This window comes from Rhipicephalus microplus, unplaced genomic scaffold, assembly GCF_043290135.1.
Source record: "Rhipicephalus microplus isolate Deutch F79 unplaced genomic scaffold, USDA_Rmic scaffold_307, whole genome shotgun sequence".
NCBI classification, from domain to species: Eukaryota; Metazoa; Arthropoda; class Arachnida; order Ixodida; family Ixodidae; genus Rhipicephalus; species Rhipicephalus microplus.
Window position 1 is genome coordinate 40,001 of NW_027464876.1, and position 12,500 is coordinate 52,500.

At 58.8% G+C, this 12,500-nt stretch overlaps 2 non-coding genes across 2 annotated transcripts; both read left to right on the plus strand.

The window, feature by feature from the left end:
- Window positions 1-6,799: 6,799 nt before the first annotated feature.
- Window positions 6,800-8,614, plus strand: LOC142793560 (small subunit ribosomal RNA). The gene has a single exon (XR_012891637.1). It is a non-coding gene; the product is annotated as a small subunit ribosomal RNA (ribosomal RNA).
- A 1,719-nt stretch (window positions 8,615-10,333) lies between these two features.
- Window positions 10,334-10,486, plus strand: LOC142793562 (5.8S ribosomal RNA). The gene has a single exon (XR_012891639.1). It is a non-coding gene; the product is annotated as a 5.8S ribosomal RNA (ribosomal RNA).
- The last annotated feature ends 2,014 nt before the right edge of the window (window positions 10,487-12,500 follow it).

Sequence of the window (12,500 nt, forward strand, 5' to 3'; positions counted from 1 at the left end):
ACGCGGTTTCGTGCCGCCCCGGCAGACGCAGTTCGGACTTAGCACTTTTCGGCTGTGCCTGGCTGGCGGCCCACTCACTCAATCGCCATGTCTGTTTGCCACAGTTTTCCCGGTGGTGCCGCACCCGGGCTCGCCCCGGCTGACGCAGTTTTCGCGCCGCCCCGGCTGACGCGGTTTCGTGCCGCCCCGGCAGACGCGGTTTTCGCGCCGCCCCGGCTGACGCGGTTTCGTGCCGCCCCGGCAGACGCAGTTCGGACTTAGCACTTTTCGGCTGTGCCTGGCTGGCGGCCCACTCACTCGATCGCCATGTCTGTTTGCCACAGTTTTCCCGGTGGTGCCGCACCCGGGCTCGCCCCGGCAGACGCGTTTTTTTTTTTCTTTCGCCCCGGCTGACGCAGTTTTCGCGCCGCCCCGGCTGACGCGGTTTCGTGCCGCCCCGGCAGACGCGGTTTTTTGCGCCGCCCCGGCTGACGCGGTTTTTGCCGCCCCGGCTGACGCAGTTCGGACTTAGCACTTTTCGGCTGTGCCTGGCTGGCGGCCCACTCACTCGATCGCCATGTCTGTTTGCCACAGTTTTCCCGGTGGTGCCGCACCCGGGCTCGCCCCGGCTGACGCAGTTTTCGCGCCGCCCCGGCTGACGCGGTTTCGTGCCGCCCCGGCAGACGCGGTTTTCGCGCCGCCCCGGCTGACGCGGTTTCGTGCCGCCCCGGCAGACGCAGTTCGGACTTAGCACTTTTCGGCTGTGCCTGGCTGGCGGCCCACTCACTCGATCGCCATGTCTGTTTGCCACAGTTTTCCCGGTGGTGCCGCACCCGGGCTCGCCCCGGCTGACGCAGTTTTCGCGCCGCCCCGGCTGACGCGGTTTCGTGCCGCCCCGGCAGACGCGGTTTTCGCGCCGCCCCGGCTGACGCGGTTTCGTGCCGCCCCGGCAGACGCAGTTCGGACTTAGCACTTTTCGGCTGTGCCTGGCTGGCGGCCCACTCACTCGATCGCCATGTCTGTTTGCCACAGTTTTCCCGGTGGTGCCGCACCCGGGCTCGCCCCGGCAGACGCGTTTTTTTTTTCTTTCGCCCCGGCTGACGCAGTTTTCGCGCCGCCCCGGCTGACGCGGTTTCGTGCCGCCCCGGCAGACGCGGTTTTTTTGCGCCGCCCCGGCTGACGCGGTTTTTGCCGCCCCGGCTGACGCAGTTCGGACTTGGCACTTTTTGGCTGAGCCTGGCTGGTGGCCCACTCACTCGATCGCCATGTCTGTTAGCCACAGTTTTCCCGGTGGTGCCGCACCCGGGCTCGCCCCGGCTGACGCAGTTTTCGCGCCGCCCCGGCAGACGCGGTTTTCGCGCCGCCCCGGCTGACGCGGTTTTTGCCGCCCCGGCTGACGCAGTTCGGACTTGGCACTTTTTGGGCTGAGCCTGGCTGGCGGCCCACTCACTCGATCGCCATGTCTGTTTGCCACAGTCTTCCCGGTGGTGCCGCACCCGGGCTCGCCCCGGCAGACGCGTTTTTTTTTTCTTTCGCCCCGGCAGACGTGGTTCCCCCCCCCCCCCCCTTTTCGCTCGCCCCGGCTGACGAGGTTTTCGCGCCGCCCCGGCTGACGCAGTTTTCGCGCCGCCCCGGCTGACGCGGTTTCGTGCCGCCCCGGCTGACGCGGTTTTCGCGCCGCCCCGGCTGACGCGGTTTTTGCGACGCCCCGGCTGACACGGTTCGGACTTTGCACTTTTCGGCTGTGCCTGGCTGGCGGCCCACTCACTCGATCGCCATGTCTGTTTGCCACAGTTTTCCCGGTGGTGCCGCACCCGGGCTTGCCCCGGCAGACGCGTTTTTTTTTTTCTTTTCGCCCCGGCTGACGCAGTTTTCGCCCCGCCCCGGCTGACGCGGTTTCGTGCCGCCCCGGCAGACGCGGTTTTTTGCGCCGCCCCGGCTGACGCGGTTTTTGCCGCCCCGGCTGACGCAGTTCGGACTTTGCACTTTTTGGCTGAGCCTGGCTGGCGGCCCACTCACTCGATCGCCATGTCTGTTTGCCACAGTTTTCCCGGTGGTGCCGCACCCGGGCTCGCCCCGGCAGACGCGTTTTTTTTTTTTCCTTCGCCCCGGCAGACGTGGTTCCCCCCCCCCTCCGTCTTTCTTTTTGTTTTTTTTTTCGCCGCGGCTGAAGTGGATTTTTCGGTGCCTCGACGCCCCGGTAGTCGCGGTTTTTCCGTTTCCGCACGGCCCCGGCTGACGCTGCTCGGTCACAGTCGCCTTTTGTGAGGATTGCAGACTTCTTGAGCGCGGGTGTTTTTTTTTTGTTGTTGTTGTTGTTTTATTACGCATTCGCTCCAGCAGACGCTGTTTAGACTTTTTGTTTCCTCTTTTATCCTGCGACGAGGTGACGAGGTTTATTCGGTGCCCCGCCGCCCCGGCTGAAGTGATTTTTCCTGTCCCGTGCCGCCCCGGCTGACGCGGTTGGGACTTCGCGTTTGTTCGGCCGCCACGGGTTTTGGCGCACTCGCTCGGTTGCTTGTTGTTGCCACTTGTTGCGAACCCAGGTTTCTTGAGCGAGCGCGGGCGTTTTTTCTTCCTTTCTTTCTTTGTTCTATGTGTTAGCGAATCGGCCTTTAATATCACACGAGGACTCACAACCAACAATTTTCAGTTTGAAGTGTAAAAAATCTGCAGGTGTTGACGTAACTGACTTGCCCCGTACCCTTGAGTACATCCATGAAGTTCTCGTAGTACTACTAAATCGCATTATTCCAAGTGGAGAAATTCCCATAAACTTGCAAACCTCTACACGAAAATCGGTGCGCGTGATAAAGTTGAAAATTATCGTCCGATATCAAATGTGCCTTCTATAACACAAATTCTAGGAAAAAAAAAAAAAACACTTGTTCGCCGTTTTCTGCGCCGTGACTGGCAGCACTCCGGCGAAGCGAAACGGGGTCGATTCGAGCACGATATCGGCGTCTTTCGACGTGCTCGCCGGCGACCGTCGCACGAGTACGTCGCACGAGCGCGTCTGCCGGGGCGCCGTTTGCGAAGCCGACGCAAAAGTGGGAACCGCCGCTCGGATGATCGCCGCTTTCGGCAGAGTGAGTGTTGGCACTCCGGGGAAGCGAAACAGCGTGAATGCGCCCACGAAATCGGCGTATTTTGAAGTGCCCGCCGGCGACCGTCGCACGAGTACGGTAAACCGCGTCAGCCGGGGCGTAGTTCGGGACGCCGACGAAAAAGTGGGAAGCGCAACTCGGATCTTCGCCGTTTTTGCAGGAGTGAGTGGCGGCCCTCCTGCGAGACCAAGAAGCATCGATTCGTGCACGAATTCGGCGCCTTTCGACGTGATCGCCGGCGACCGTCGCTCGAGTAGGGCAAACCGCGTCTGCCGGGGCGGGCTTCGGGACGCCGATGCGAAAGTGGGAAACGCTGCTCGGATGTTCGCCGTTTTTGGCCGAGTGAGTGCTGGCACTCGGGCGAAGCCAAACGGGGCCGATTACGGCACGATATCGGCGTCTTTCGACGTGCCCGGCGGCGACCGTCGCACGAGTACGGTAAACCGCGTCAGCCCGGGCGGAGTTCGGGACGCCGATGCGAAAGTGGAGAACGCCGCTCGGATCTTCGCCGTTTTTGGAGGAGTGAGTGGCGGCACTCCGGAGAAGCCAAGGAGCGCCAATTAGCGCACGATATCGGCGTCTTTCGACGCGCTCGCCGGCGACCGTCGCACGAGTAGGGCAAACCGCGTCTGCCGGGGCGGGGTTTACGACGCCGACGCAAAAGTGGGAACCGCCGCTCGGATGTTGGCCGTTTTTGGCAGAGTGAGTGCTGGCACACCGGCGACGCGAAAGAGCGCGAAAGCGCCCACGAAAGTGGCGTATTTGGACGTGCTTGACGGCGACCGCTGCAGGAGTACGAAAAACCACGTCAGCCGGGGCGAGCGACCCACGGCGGTCTGGGTGCTTATCGCTGCTATTATAGGGGCACCCCGGCAGACGCAGAAAAAAAAAATTTTTTTTCGACCTTCTTTTTTGCTGGTCGAGCTCGGGTAACCCAGGTCGCAATGGGAGCCGCGCACGAAAGCGGCGTCGCGAGACGCGTTCGCGGTCGCTAGTCGCACGAGCTCGGCAACCGCGTCAGCCGGCGCGGAGTTCGGGATGCCGACGGCTAAGTGGGTACCGCTGCTCGGATGTTCGCCGTTTTTGGCCGAGTGAGTGCTGGCACTCCGGCGAAGCGAAACGGGGCCGATTCGGGCACGATATCGGCGTATTTCGACGTGCTCGCCGGCGACCGTCGCACGAGTACGGCAAAGCGCGTCTGCCGGGGCGAGGTTTGCGATGCCGACGAAAAAGTGGGAAGCGCCGCTCGGATCTTCGCCGTTTTTGCAGGAGTGAGTGGCGGCCCTCCTGCGAGACCAAGAAGCATCGACTCGCGCACGATATCGGTGTCTTTCGACGTGCCCGCCGGCCACCGCCGCACGAGTACGGCAAACCGCGTATGCCGGGGCGGGGTTGGCGACGCCGACGCAAAAGTGGGAACCGCCACTAGGATGTTCGCCGTTTTTGGCAGAGTGAGTGCTGGCACTCCGGCGAAGCGAAAGAGCGCGAATGCGCCCACGAAAGTGGCGTGTTTGGACGTGCTTGACGACGACCACCGCAGGAAAACGAAAAACCACGTCAGCCGGGGCGAGCGACCCATGGCGGTCTGGGTGCTTATCGCTGCTATTATAGGGGCACCCCGGCAGACGCAAAAAAAAAAAATTTTTTTTCGACATTCTTTCTTGCTCGTCGACCTCGGGTGACCCAGGTCGCAGTGGGAGCCGCGCACGAAAGCGGCGTCGCGAGACGGCTTCGCGGTCGCTAGTCGCACGAGCTCGGCAACCGCGTCTGCCGGGGCGGAGTTCGGGACGCCGACGGCTAAGTGGGAACCGCCGCTCGGATGTTCGCCGTTTGTGGCCGAGTGAGTGCTGGCACTCCGGCGAAGCCAAACGGGGCCGATTCCGGCACGATATCGGCGTCTTTCTACGTGCTCGCCGGCGACCGTCGCACGAGTACGGCAAAGTGCGTCTGCCGGGGCGGGGTTTGCGACGCGTACGCAATAGTGAGAACCGTCGCTCGGATGTTCGTCGTCTTTCGCCGAGCCAGTGCTGGCACTCCGGCGAAGCCGAACGGAGCCGATTCGGGCACGATATCGGCGTCTTTCCACGTGCTCGCCGGCGACCGTCGCACGAGTACGGTAAACCGCGTCAGCCGGGGCGGAGTTCGGGACGCCGATGCGAAAGTGGGAAGCGCCGCTCGGATCTTCGCCGTTTTTGGAGGAGTCAGTGGCGGCACTCCGGTGAAGCCAAGGTGCGCCAATTCGCGCACGATATCGGCGTCTTTCGACGTGCCCGCCGGCCACCGTCGCACGAGTACGGCAAACCTCGTCTGCCGGGGCGGGGTTTGCGACGCCGACGCAAAAGTGGGAACCGCCGCTCGGATGTTCGCCGTTTTTGGCAGAGTGAGTGCTGGCACTCCGGCGAAGCGAAAGAGCGTGAATGCGCCCACGAAAGTAGCGTATTTGGACGTGCTTGACGGCGACCGCCGCAGGAGTACGAAAAACCACGTCAGCCGGGGCGAGCGACCCACGGCGGTCTGGGTGCTTATCGCTGCTATTATAGGGGCACCCCGGCAGACGCAGAAAGAAAAAAAAAAAAAATGGGGACATGGCGTGCGTCACCGTGCGGCTTCGCAGCGTTGCCGAAGTCGCCGAGCCCTTCGACTGAGCCGAACGGCGGACAGGGAACGTTGGTCGGCCGTTCTAACCTGTCGGTGCCACGCCGAGACGTCGTTAAGGAAAACCGCGTCGTGGGCCTCTACGACGCCGTCGAGTCGTTGTACGTTTGGTGTCCAGCGTGTCGGCGGCGAGTAGCGGACACGTCGTTCACGACTTCGGTCTTTCGCAGTCGACGCGAACTTGCGGAGAGTCGTGGTGCCTCACGTTTTCGGCAGAAACCGCGGCGGAATTTTCCCGTGCGTGCGCGCACGACCTCGGTGCTGTGCCGTCAGCGTAGTGTTGCACAAACTCGTGGCCTACCCAAGGTGCGGTACGTTTGGGGCCGTATCCTCGGTGGGAATTTCGTGAGTAGGGTCGCAAATTCTACGACCTCGGCGGGTTTGAGAGCGACGTAGACTTGTGGCACGCTCAACGTGCCACACGTTTCGGGGCACACCCGCGGTGAAATTTTCTCGAGTACGCTCGTATTAGTGCCCAAGGAGGTCTGGGTACTTATCGCTGCTATTATGTGGGGGTTCTCGTGAGCGGCGTACGCGAAAGCGACCGGGTGTCTGATATGCGGCGGGCTTCGGCCTCGTCAAGCGTGTCCTCGGGTCTGCTCCAGGGGAATCCACGGCAGTCGTCTGCAGCCTCATCCGCTTGATGCGTTAGGGGCTGGTTGTCGGACGGTGCCGTTTTACCACGATATCGAGGTGTGTTCCGTGTCGTCCTCGGGCGATTCAGATGCGAAAGCGCCGAAGACGCGGGCGTGACCCGTCGTCTGGCGGCTTTGCAGTCTCGGCTCCGTTGCTAGTTCCGGCCGGTCCACCGACAGTGCAGCGGGCTTGGGCAACCCGCACGGCGCGACCGAGTCGATGCAACGAAAAAGAGCGAGCATGAACGTGCTTCTTGCCGCACGGCTCCCACTCGTCTTTCGGGAAGGTTGTGCCGTAGCGAGCTCGAACGCCGTCATCTCGGAGTGCAAAATAAGCGTGTTGGGGCGCCTGAAGGTGGCCTCCGCCGCACACAGACTGCGTCCGGCCCGCCGAAGGCGAGGACGGACGCGCAGTCGAACGATTACCTGGTTGATCCTGCCAGTAATCATATGCTTGTCTCAAAGATTAAGCCATGCATGTCTAAGTACATGCCGAAATAAGGCGAAACCGCGAATGGCTCATTAAATCAGTTATGGTTCCTTAGATCGTTTCTTCCTACTTGGATAACTGTGGCAATTCTAGAGCTAATACATGCAGTGAGCCTGGAGCCCTTTGGGTAACGGGTGCTTTTATTAGACCAAGATCGATCGGGTTTCGGCCCGTATTGTGTGGTGACTCTGGATAACTTTGTGCTGATCGCATGGCCACGAGCCGGCGACGTTTCTTTCAAGTGTCTGCCTTATCAACTTTCGATGGTAGGTTACTTGCTTACCATGGTTGTTACGGGTAACGGAGAATCAGGGTTCGATTCCGGAGAGGGAGCCTGAGAAACGGCTACCACATCCAAGGAAGGCAGCAGGCGCGCAAATTACCCACTCCCGGCACGGGGAGGTAGTGACGAAAAATAACAATACGGGACTCTTTTGAGGCCCCGTAATTGAAATGAGTACACTCTAAATCCTTTAACGAGGATCAATTGGAGGGCAAGTCTGGTGCCAGCAGCCGCGGTAATTCCAGCTCCAATAGCGTATACTAAAGCTGCTGCGGTTAAAAAGCTCGTAGTTGGATCTCAGTTCCAGACGAGTAGTGCATCTACCCGATGCGACGGCTCGGACTGAACATCATGCCGGTTCTTTCTTGGTGCACTTCATTGTGTGCCTCGAGATGGCCGGTGCTTTTACTTTGAAAAAATTAGAGTGCTCAACGCAGGCGAGTCGCCTGAATAAACTTGCATGGAATAATAGAACAAGACCTCGTTTCTGTTCTGTTGGTTTTTGGAATACGAGGTAATGATTAAGAGGGACGGACGGGGGCATTCGTATTGCGGCGCTAGAGGTGAAATTCTTGGACCGTCGCAAGACGAACTACTGCGAAAGCATTTGCCAAGAATGTTTTCATTGATCAAGAACGAAAGTCAGAGGTTCGAAGGCGATCAGATACCGCCCTAGTTCTGACCATAAACGATGCCAACCAGCGATCCGCCTGAGTTACTCAAATGACTCGGCGGGCAGCTTCCGGGAAACCAAAGTATTTGGGTTCCGGGGGAAGTATGGTTGCAAAGCTGAAACTTAAAGGAATTGACGGAAGGGCACCACCAGGAGTGGAGCCTGCGGCTTAATTTGACTCAACACGGGAAAACTTACCCGGCCCGGACACTGGGAGGATTGACAGATTGAGAGCTCTTTCTTGATTCGGTGGATGGTGGTGCATGGCCGTTCTTAGTTGGTGGAGCGATTTGTCTGGTTAATTCCGATAACGAACGAGACTCTAGCCTATTAAATAGGTGCGGGGTTCCCAGCACCTTACAACCTTCTTAGAGGGACAAGCGGCTCCTAGCCGCACGAAACAGAGCAATAACAGGTCTGTGATGCCCTTAGATGTCCGGGGCCGCACGCGCGCTACACTGAAGGAAGCAGCGTGTCTTTATCCCTGTCTGAAAAGACTGGGTAACCCGTGGAACTTCTTTCGTGATTGGGATAGGGGCTTGCAATTGTTCCCCTTGAACGAGGAATTCCCAGTAAGCGCGAGTCATAAGCTCGCGTTGATTACGTCCCTGCCCTTTGTACACACCGCCCGTCGCTACTACCGATTGAATGATTTAGTGAGGTCTTTGGACCGATGTCCGGCGCGGCCTTTCGGTTGCGCCGGTCTGTTGGAAAGATGACCAAACTTGATCATTTAGAGGAAGTAAAAGTCGTAACAAGGTTTCCGTAGGTGAACCTGCGGAAGGATCATTAACGGATTGTGAAGGGTGAGCGCCTCAGCTGCGTCTGCGCCCGACACTTTCTGCCGCTGACCCCGTTTGGACGCGGGGTCGGCTTTTCCCCACGGGGCTGCCTGAATGTGGAGCGGCACCCCGTGACAAATTGTTGCGCCCAGCGGACGCCAACACCGCGACCTTGGACGGTCGGCCAGGTGGCGGACGCGGGTACAAACGGCGCAACGCACTCATAGGTCGGCTTTCGACCCGCCACTGCACCGTGGCTCGAAGCGCTCGAAATGCGCGACCCGACCGCTGCGGGACCGCCTAGTACTGTAAACAGGAGCGGCGGAGCGCGAACGGCGAGTCGTGGTTACGTCGGTAGAAGGCGAGGCTGCGCGTTCCCGAAACGCCAGCCGAGTGCCCTCCCGACCGTTCGAGCGTGCAAGAACGAGACCCGACAATCGCGCGGCGACTGCCAAGTACGAGAGGAACGGCACAAGCGTCGGCGGTCGGTCAAGGAACTGGCGATGTGACGGGTCCGCTGTGCACCAGTGCATACCGTCCCGCCGTCCGCGGCAAGCGCCTCCGCGTCCTCGGGTGACGGAGGCTGCCGGTCGGTTCTTGCAGGCGAGGGATCTCGCTGGCACCGGTTCGCGTTGACGCGCGGCCGGTCATGGCACGGCGATGCGACGGCCGAGGTGCGCAGTACTCGATGGAGGAACCGCACGCTCCGATGACCGTCCCGCCCTCCGCGGCGTATGCGTACCGACCGTAATGGTTGCAGCAGCGCCGGCCGGCTTTTGAATTCGCCACACGAAACACGGTGCGAGATCGCGGTTAGGGGAGCGTCGACGTTGCCAGGCGTTTTGCTTGCTGCCGAGGGAAAGGCGGCACGGCCACGTCGCGCTCGTCGCGATTAGCGGGTCTGCGCGCTTTGGGAAGGTGCCGCAACGACTTGCCGAAAGAGGAAGCACGGAAGAACGAGGGACTTGGACGTCCCGACAATTGAACGCACTTGCGGCCAGGCCCTTGCTGGCTTCGTTCTTCCGCCTCGAGTAGGCTCGTACGCGGCTCCGGCGCCGAAAGTGGTCCTTGGCACCGACTTCGGTGGACGTGGGAAGTGCCGCGCAAGTACGGCGCGCCTGGCTCCACCTGTTGGCTAAAGTAGGCAGCCGGATCGGCATTTTGGTGTGCGGTGGCAAACCGTGGATGCGAAAAAAGCTTGTGCGATTTCGTGGAACAAAAAGCGGGGGTCCCCCTTTTTATGCGGAGGAGACCGACCCGCCTGCCGTGGTGAACCGCGACGCCACGGTAAAAACGGGAGAGGCTTGTCGATGGGACCGTGCATCCCGCGCTCCACGGAGGCCGGGAGGCGGCCGCCCGAGGAAATGTGTAGCCGTCGAGGCCCGCATCTGCGTGCACTCTTATCCAAATGGGTGTACCGCAGGCATTTTCTGGTTAGGCGGGCCAATGAGAGCGAGCACACAACGATACCTACGGGTCCGGCTTGGAGAACCGGCTTCGACGCCTCCCGAGTATTTATAGAGGGGTGGACCACGAAAGCACTCGCAAGTAGCGAAAGCGAAACGCCGTCCGAAACACACCGTTTGCTCGATTTGCGGCAGCCGAAAAAGGCGCGGCAGAGTTTTGGAGTCCAAGCGTGCGCTGAAAAGCGCCCTTCTTGGCCACTGTTTGGCCGAGTGCCAGAAACGTTTGGTTTTGACTGTACGGAATTGAACAAACACTTTTTCACGACTCTAAGCGGTGGATCACTCGGTTCTCGGGTCGATGAAGAACGCAGCCAGCTGCGAGACTTGGTGTGAATTGCAGGACACACTGAGCACTGATTCTTTGAACGCACATTGCGGCCTTGGGTCTTCCCTTGGCTTCGTCTGTCTGAGGGTCGGATCACATATCAAGAGAGCCTTCGGCGCACAAGGGAACGTGAGCCGTCGACTCGTTTTGACCGCGTCGGCAACACGGACAGCACGCTGAACACCTCACAGCGAGCGCCAACAGCGGCCACTCAAGGGCGAGACGGTGGCGACCGTCGTGCCAGAGCCCAACCGAAACGGGGGCGACCGACTGCATTGAGGATGTGGCACCTCGTTGAGACCGCCGCAGGACTTCGAGTCGGAAGGAAGCCTGCAGGGAAAGTGCGGTCGAGGTTGCGTACTCCTCTCTGCGACCGGGCGCGCAAGAGCTGCGAGAGCCACGGACGCGCAACTTTAACGCACGGTAAACACGAGGAGCGAAAGCCGGCCAGCAAAGCTTCTCCAGCCGTGCGCAAAGTGCGCGAGATCGCAGCCTTGCGTTGCGCTTGTTGCCCTCGAAGTAAGCAGGGTGTCCCGTAGACCGGGCGCTCGAACACGCTGCGGGGCCGTGCCTCCTCCAGGCTTTGCCGCGCGAACAGGGAACGTTCGCGCGCAAAGCGCAGGGAGGTGAGGAGGCTGCGCCCGACGTTTGCGGTTCGCTGCGTACGCGGTTGATGCGGAGAGCACGGCGCGACGACTTGCCGCGAAGCGGAAAAAGTCTCCCGCACGAGTTGGCGAAACGTTGGCGAAGCTTAACCCAATAATTCCCAGTATGAGAAACATTTTTTCAAACTTCAAAATATTTCTTGGCCATGCTCTTAGAGTCACTAGGAGTACAAATGTTCAATAAAAAACTTGAAGATATAGTCTGCAAATTATTAATGGGATGTTGCATATGTGCAACAATGGGCAGTAGTGTATAAAATGGAGGCCAAGCCAAGTGAAAAAAAAACTTTTTATTGCCACCAATTACTTTGGCGAATTTTCAAATTGAAGAAGGCACAAAACTGAAGCATACCTGTTTGGCGCCTACTGGTGAAAACTAACAAAACAGTTACGGTCTTTGTTGAAACACAACATCACCTTACACTTGGCACACGAAACATAGGTGTACCCTCCTGGGAATGCCTTACAGCGGTTCTTTTTTGCATTCCATGTGGACCAGTGCTCCTTGCTGTCTCTTCTGACATCCTGGGGGACATTTAGGCACACTTTCTTGAATGGTGTGACATTCTGAATCGAAGGGCGCCCTGGTGGTCGTTTGTTGAGTAAGATCAGACTTGTTTCGAGCTCAGAGAGGAATTCTCTCGAAGATGTAGGCGGCCGTTTGTGCTGCTGGAGAATTCTCTTGTGCATGAACCATGCATTAACAGCTGATATTTTGACCGTGTGCCAAAACAAATATATATACCAGCGTTTAGACCTGTTAGAAAAGCGATAGGAGAAGCCCATTTTGTCAAGAAGATCCACGCCACCCATTGATCTGTTGTAGGAAGGAATGATCGCTGGACAATCGACAAAAATGTGCTTTTTCTCCTTGCTGTCCCACCTTTTGACTGATGTAAGCGAGTCAGCACCAATGCAGTTCGAAAGAAGAGTAACAGTGCGGTTGTCATGCCACTTCGCTGCCGCCATTGTCTTTTGGTCACACAAAGTGACTGAAATATCACCGGTGCCCCGACCTTGCTTTTTCATCAATTTCTCCTCCATCAACTTGCTGCAGCTCAGTCTGTTTTCACGAACCGTTCCAATATAGGAAATTCCCATTATTGAATGCTCCTCTACAAGCTGAGGGCCTGTGAAGAAGTTATCAGCGACGACTAGGTTGTCGTCGCGCTTCGGTAGGCTGGAACACAGCTGGAGCACGACAGCAGCTCCCAACCCAAGCTGGTAGCCACCCTGGCTGCCATAAAAACCTTTGTTGCAGCGCTGGTAGACATCAAAATCTTAACACAGACCTGATTCCCCGGAATGTGCCCAAAGTTTTAGACCCCATTTACTCTTTGGTTTATTAGGCATGTACTGACGAATGTAACACCGCCCACAGAAAGGGATCAAGACTTCGTCTACTGCAGATTTTTTTTCTTGGGGCAAGACAACCATGTT